At 41.1% G+C, this 7,206-nt stretch overlaps 1 pseudogene; it reads left to right on the forward strand.

The window, feature by feature from the left end:
• The first annotated feature begins 926 nt into the window (after positions 1–926).
• Positions 927–1,076, forward strand: LOC143411071 (small nucleolar RNA SNORA70; annotated as a pseudogene).
• The last annotated feature ends 6,130 nt before the right edge of the window (positions 1,077–7,206 follow it).

The raw sequence follows: 7,206 nt of genomic DNA on the forward strand, positions 1-7,206 counted from the left end.
TTATAGAAATATTTTAATTGAAATAAAACTTATTGTTAAGGAGTTTGAGTTTTAGGTATAGTACTACTTTGATTTACTCTCCAGTGCCTGTTTTGGGAATTTCTCCTAAATTGGGTCAAGAAAATGAAAATACAGAAAGTGTATTTTTTTAACATTTTTATGCTTCATTTTTTCTGGTTCCATAAGCTGAGGCAAATTTCAGAAAGCAAAATTGTAGGGAAAAATTACGACCTGAGAAGATTATGAAGGCCATTAAAATGCTAGTGTGGTTGGGCATAGAATTTGTAAACCCAGGGTCTTGGAAAATGGCTTGCCAAGAGTTTTTTGTTTTAGCCTCCTTAATATTTATGTGGGGGTTAGGTTTTGAAATTATACTTTTAAATAAGAATGCAGGTCTATAGCTTCTTTTAATATTAATAGGCTTCCTTTTGGGGCCAGCCATCCCTGTGGCAGTTCTACAGCATAGTAGTAGCTGCCTTAAGTTGGAACTTGGGTTTCCTCATTCACCATAGACCAAGGTACTTTTTTTATTTTTCCAATAACTTACATTTGATTCTGCTGTATTTAATTCTTAAAATGATAAATTAAAAAAAAAATTGAGGCTTCTTGTGGCCACATTGTAGTAGAAAAATCCAGGGGATTTTAAGGAGCGATTATTCATGTGAAAAGGCTCTTCTAACTTTAAAAATTTATTCTAAGGATTGCTGTTATGGACGGTTATCATCCTTAATTAATAGTCTTTTTGTTTTCAAGATGCATCGTGACTCTTTATTGTGAAGATAAATAGCCATCTTTGGTGGGGAAAACTCACAGAATGATTAGTCATTTATAAGGTTATGTTATCTGAATCTCCTTTTTCCACATTATATGCTCCAAACCTTCCATTACATTTTGAAGACATAATGTTCTACATCTAGTTAAATTAGCCACAGCTACTTAAGCCCACTTCACTTATCATCTCTCTGATGGAAGCTCAGCATACAGTGACCTCCAAAGCAGATTCCCTGGTTATGTATACAACTCATTCCTCCTCTTTTGTGTTGTTTGCGTTGCACTAAGGGACCTTGGATACATCATTCTCTACCTATTTCTCTTATCTATTTTTGTGCTCTGGTCTCCAGACTAGTATTTAAGTTGTTTTTGAGAAGTCTTATAACACTCTGGTCAAAGAAGATATTGGACATGCCATCATTTGCAACTCTCCAAGCTTCAGAATGAGGGCATAATGGTAATAGCTACCTTAAGTTGGAACTTGGGTTTCCTCATTCACCATAGCCCAAGGTACTTTCTATTTTTCTTTCAAAGTCAAGATCACATTTTTATTTGACTCTAAAATTGAATTTCATATCTAATACCTATGATTTGAGAGAATGTGGGCTCTTAATAACAAAGCCCTAAGGTCATAAGGTCAAATACACTCTTGTGTTCATTCCCTGCACAAGTAGTGGGTCTTGTCCTTGAAGCTTCTCTCTCTACCAGCCTCAATCTTATTTGGGGTGGTCACAATAAACCTGGGGAACTGGTTGCACTGTCAGAAATGGTAACAATAGGAACTATTTATTGGTCACTTACATATTGCCACTCCTGAAGTTTTGCATTTCTGGTTTAATCCTCACACATCCTTATGAGATATATAATATACCATATTGCAGATAAGAAAATAGGTTAATACTCAGTTAATAATGCTTGGCACATGATTAGTAACAAGTGTAAGCTGGGATTGTCACCACCTTTATTATGAAAGATTTATAGTCTTTCCCATTTTAGCAGTAACATAAACTGCCTTTTTCTTGTATGTCAGGTATGATTTGATTTGAAACCGAAGAACCTGTATTTTTCTGTTAGCTCATCTCTAGTGTTTTTAATAATTATGCATTAGTGTAGTTGATCAAGTGCTTACATATATACACAAATGTCTTCAGTAATCAAACTTGACAAATTTTAAATTGAGCTAATATGCAGTAATGTATTTTCTAAAGTTGTTTTAATTACATAATTTGAATTTTCATCATTTATAACAAAACTCAATTATTTTAGGCACAATTTCCACAATCTTAATATCATTAAAATAATTCAAAATCACCTTATACTTAGTGTTTGTCCCATATAAAACCTGCTCTATGTCCTTCATCACTTATAGGACTGAATGGATGGTTTATCATAACTGCTGTTTCTACTCTTAGTCAATAAGTATTTGCAGAGTCTCACTTATGGAGAAGGATGCATCATAGTGTAATCATATCAGTAGGCCTCTACCTAGGATCAGGTTTGAAGAGCTGAGGTAATCTCATTTAGCTAGTATTTTAGAGAGCTCATTATGCTTTACTAGTACCCTAATTTCCTTTAGAGAGACAAATGACACATGAAGCAGTCATGGTTGTCAGAGATTTGCAGTTATTTGGAAAGTGATGCTCTTGTAAAAAGGTGTGATCATGTTCAGCATAGGAGATGATTGAGCTTAGAGTGTGGGTGAGTCCTTTGGGAAATAGGGTGAGGGGGGAAACTTGCTGTTTGTTGGAGCAATTCCTGGAGCTAAGCCTTGGGGAGGAAGTAGTGGGTGATAGGGTATTGTTAAGTCAGAACAAACAAAGGACTCTTTCATCTGCAATATCAGGTCTTTTAGTTTTGTTGATATTCTAATCTGGAGTTGGAAACTCTCAAATCTGCCTACCTGCTGTGCACCTTGATGTCATTATCTCCTAAACATTAAGGAGTACTTCTGCTCATTTAAATTTTGCAAACAAGGTGGCAATTCTATTGGGTATGGAGGTGCATGCTTGTTATCACAGTGATGCAGGAAACTAAGACAGGAGAATTGCTAGTTTGAGGCCAGCCTCTGCAATTTAGCAAGACCCTGTCTCTATGTAAAACAATACCAACAACAAAGTTTGGAGATGTAGCTAAGTTGTAGAGCACTCCTTGATTCAATCCCCATTTCTGCAAAAAGAACAACATAAAAACAATTGGGAAGATGCTTGTTTATGTATATATCTTGTTTTTTCTAGTCCACTTTTATAATTTCATTTTGGCATTTTTAGTCACCCACCCTCCCTTTGTATCTACTTGAATTTCTTTTTTATGTATCCTGTAAGTGTTTCTCTCCTTCTCTTATTAATCATTCCTTTTTCCACATTCTCTTTAGTTGACTATAATCAGTATTCCTATTTCTTTTTTACTTGTCAATACCCGTGAAGTGATGTGGAATTCACTGCCCTTTTTCTCATGGCATTTACTTTGCCTTTTTCTCTTAATTTCTGCCTGTTGCATTCTTACCCTTCCCTCAAAGAACATGTTAAACTCCATCTTCTCCTTCAAACTTTGTGGCTTTGGTGGGAGCTTCCTTGTGACCATTATCTCTGGATGGAAAAGGATCCCCTAATCCTGTGGTAGGTAGGTAGTAGGGAACTATTGAGATTTTGCACTTGAAGATGCACAATACTAGAGAACATTTAGGACAATTGGAGAGAATCCCATACATTGGGAATGGGAAGGTAGAGATGGTAGAATGAAGAGTGCAAAGTTGACTCTACATAGAATCATTGAAGTCCCTAGAAGAAAAGCACTGCCCGGATGTTGCCTGTAATTTAAAACAGGATGGCAGAGATGATTTGAGTATGATGGAAGGTACCATGGGGGTGGAATTTGAACTTATAATTTAAAAATAACTAATTTTTTATGTTTCAGGCACTATTTTAGTATATTTTCTTATGGAAATTATATATATATAAAATTATCCATAAGGTTTGAACATAAAAGAGGCTTGGCAGATCACCAGCCTTCACACACTATGGAAATGGTACCTTCGGTCCACTGGTTTTAAGGCACTAAGACCAAGATCAGGATCATTGTGCATTGAATCCCAGATCCTGCTCCTGCTCTGGGTAATGGGATTTGAATAAAGAACTCCAAAGGCCTGTCTCTGAGCAATTGGGGTCTTGGAAGACTGAAGTACTTTGTTTGGTGAGCACTTTGTTTAGTTGAGGGTGTGAGCATTTGCTGGTGACACCAGAAGTGGGTGGGCTCTTGTACCACCCCTACCCCAGGACATCTGCCGTGGGCCACCTATCCTGGGCCATGTCCTTCCTCTGAAGCCCTCTTACTTGCTTGCACCTCTCCCTGAAGGCCTGCCCTCAGGCCCTGTGGTCTCCATCCCAACACTAATTTTGGCAACCTCTGGTCTCTCCAGGACCCACCTACTGTGTGCAAGAATATCCAAGGAGACCAAACCCAGGCACAGGCTCCAACACTTGGTAGAAATCACAACTGTGAGGGTCTCTGTGGGTTCCCAGCACCCTCTTCCACATAATGCCCAATATTGGGCTTTTTCAGCCTATGGTGTGTGGAACGGGAGAACGTGGAGATCCGCTGTGTGGAGGCTGGGGGAGTTTGGCACATCCCCCTCAGTGGACACGACCCCACTGAGGAGACCAACGGGTGCAGGAGGTCACAACTGGAGGCAGGAGGTTGCAACCACACTGTGATTGTCTGTCTGGACAAGTGCAAAGTTCTCCTCTCCTACTCTGATCACATCCTTTTTGCCTACCAGGTGATGGAATCCCCAGAGTCTCGACAGCTGCCCTTGATGAGATGAGCCAGGTCCTCAGCAGTCTCCAGACAAGGATGCCTTGTTTGGGAAAAGAGGGATCAAGCAGTTCTGCATGGGTCGTCCCCTCCCCTACCTCAATTCTGGACTTAGCCTGCTCTGCTCAATACCTCACTAGCGTTGCCTACTAAACTTTGCTCTTGAACCTGGCAGGGTTAGAGGAGGGCAGACCTGGTCCAGAGACTGGGGCCAGCTCCCTGCCAGAAGGTGTCTTTCCCCTGATCACCCTCTTATGATTTCTTACCTAGCTCCTCATTTCCTGACCTGAATTCTTGAGGATGAATTCTTTTCTTGCCTTCTTTGTCTCTTCCTTTTTTTGGTTCCTTCACATATTTTGCCATGTCCTTCCTGTTCTAAAAGCACGATCCTGTGATCCCTCTCATTTCCCTGTGCCCATTCTTATGTATTTTGGTGCCATGGCCAATGTGCTATTCTTGCAGCTTCTGTCCAGGGGCAATGGGGAATAGAAAATAAAATACTCACACATGCAGATTTTGTAGATTAATTGCTGGGATCACTTGGAGAGCTTTTCTCTGATGGAGAAGCATATTTAAAGAGTTAGCCAGCAGTCTTTATTTATATATGTCTAATTTCCAGGTTAAAGACTACACAATCCTTATTCTTTGTACTCAGACAGTAACTGGGCTAGAAACATTTATGCAGCTTTTCTACAGTTGCAATTCACAGTTGCAATGTGCAATGTTAAGGCTTTGTGCAGTGCTCAAGAAGTTTATTGTTTAAAGTGTCAGGTAAACAGGCAACCTCAGAAGTGGAATTTTGTGGTTGTCTAGCAGGAGAGTTCCTCTATGCCCAAGAGCTATGTGCCTGAGTTTAAGGTTGAGGCCTATAAGACTTTTGCACAGAGCCTCCTCATACAGGGCATTGCCACAGCAGCTAAGCATTCTGTGCCGTTGCACAGGAACATTCCCAGGCACCAGGCATGCAACAGCCATGAGGTCTTTAGAGACCCCAACTTCAGACACTGCTCTCCCATTCAGTGTCACCACTCTCCACATTTGGGTATCTCCAACATTTCTCTCTCTCTTTGTTGATCAGCAGTGGCAGTTATTTGTTCCTTATCCCTTAGTACTGGCCTCCAATTACTCCCCCAGAAATGTCTTGGCATGTCCTGGTTATCCTCCCTCAATGCTGAGGGAAGGGATCATCCACTCCCACTTTCCTCTGCTCTTGCAGCAGGGTCCCTAGACCATCCTTCCAGGAACTGGGCTGGCAGCCCAGAAGGCTCTAGCTTGGCCCCTGGGAAATGTGCTGGTTTAGCACATGCCTCTTCCAGTAGGTTTCTAAGGTTCTGCTTGCATCTCATAGACAATCCATGTTTTAGGGTTTTTGCTCTTAAGAAGTCCTCCCCAGCACACCTGCTGGGGTCCAGGCTGACTGTGCAGGTAGCTGTGCCCAGGGCCAGGGTTGGGAGAAGGGACAGATTATTCTTCTGGAAATCACCCAGTTGGGATGGAGCTCTGGTGTTTTGTCAGGTCATTTCTTTCTTTCTCTGTTTCTTTCCACTCTTTGTGATCAGAGTGTTTCCAGAAGTTTCCAAGGTGGAGGAAGTAACACCACAAATTCAGGGAGCAGGTGACGACCCTTCCCTCACATCCTTTCATTTCATCTCCAGCCCAACAGGAATGAATTTTCCTTTAGATTGGGATTTGAAAACAGATCCACATGGTCAGTCAAATTCTCAAGTTTCTCAATCTACTTTCTGCAGCTATAAACTGGAATTAGAACCCAGGCATGGCTCTGATCAATTACTTTCCCCACAGAAAAACAAATAAAATTAACAAACAACTCTAAAAAATTCATGTGAGTCATCCATATGTACAGCCTAGTTCCAGGGTCTGGAAATACTTCTGTGGTATGCTTTATTACCACCAAAGGGAGCAGTAGATGGCACTGGCAAAGGCCATGAGAAGGGCCAGTGATTCAAAATGGGAGTGGCATGCAAGAAGGGAAACGGGTGAAGAAGTTTCAGTTAGGCTAACGTCCTGTAAGAGGTTGCAATGGAGGTTTCTGAGATTCTGTTTTACATGTTTTTTTTTTCTTTTTTTTCCCCAACAAATAAGCAGCTCAGCGTCAGGCAAGAGTGGGATGATGCTCATTGCCACCAAAGCACATTTGAGCTGCCAGGCAGCAGGGACTTTGCTAGTGGTCTTTCATGGCTCATTGTGGAGAGGTAATTTGGGGAAGAAAGCAGTGTTTGGGGGTAGGGAGGAGAAACATGTTTTTGCAGTTAAGAATTTGGAGAAGGTCCAACCTCCCTGACACTCTAGCCAAAGAAGGTCTTCTTCATAGGAATAGCAGTCCCAAAAGAAGAAAATGACCCAAACTTTGGCAAACAAGTGAGGATGTGGACTAGACTTTAGGCAAATTCCAAAGAGAAGGATGAAGCTGCCTGGGATGGATTTGTACTGTGGAGCTCCAGAGCCAGTTAGTGAGCTGCAGCCTTTGGCATTTGACTCATGCCAGTCATGCTCCTGAGATCCCGATTAATTGGGAGGTTGAGGCAGGAGGATGATTTAAGCTGAAGAGTTTAAGACTAGCATGAGCAATGTAGTGAGACCCTTTCTTGAAAAACAAAATGAAAC

Source organism: Callospermophilus lateralis, chromosome 11 (assembly GCF_048772815.1).
Source record: "Callospermophilus lateralis isolate mCalLat2 chromosome 11, mCalLat2.hap1, whole genome shotgun sequence".
NCBI classification, from domain to species: domain Eukaryota; kingdom Metazoa; phylum Chordata; class Mammalia; order Rodentia; family Sciuridae; genus Callospermophilus; species Callospermophilus lateralis.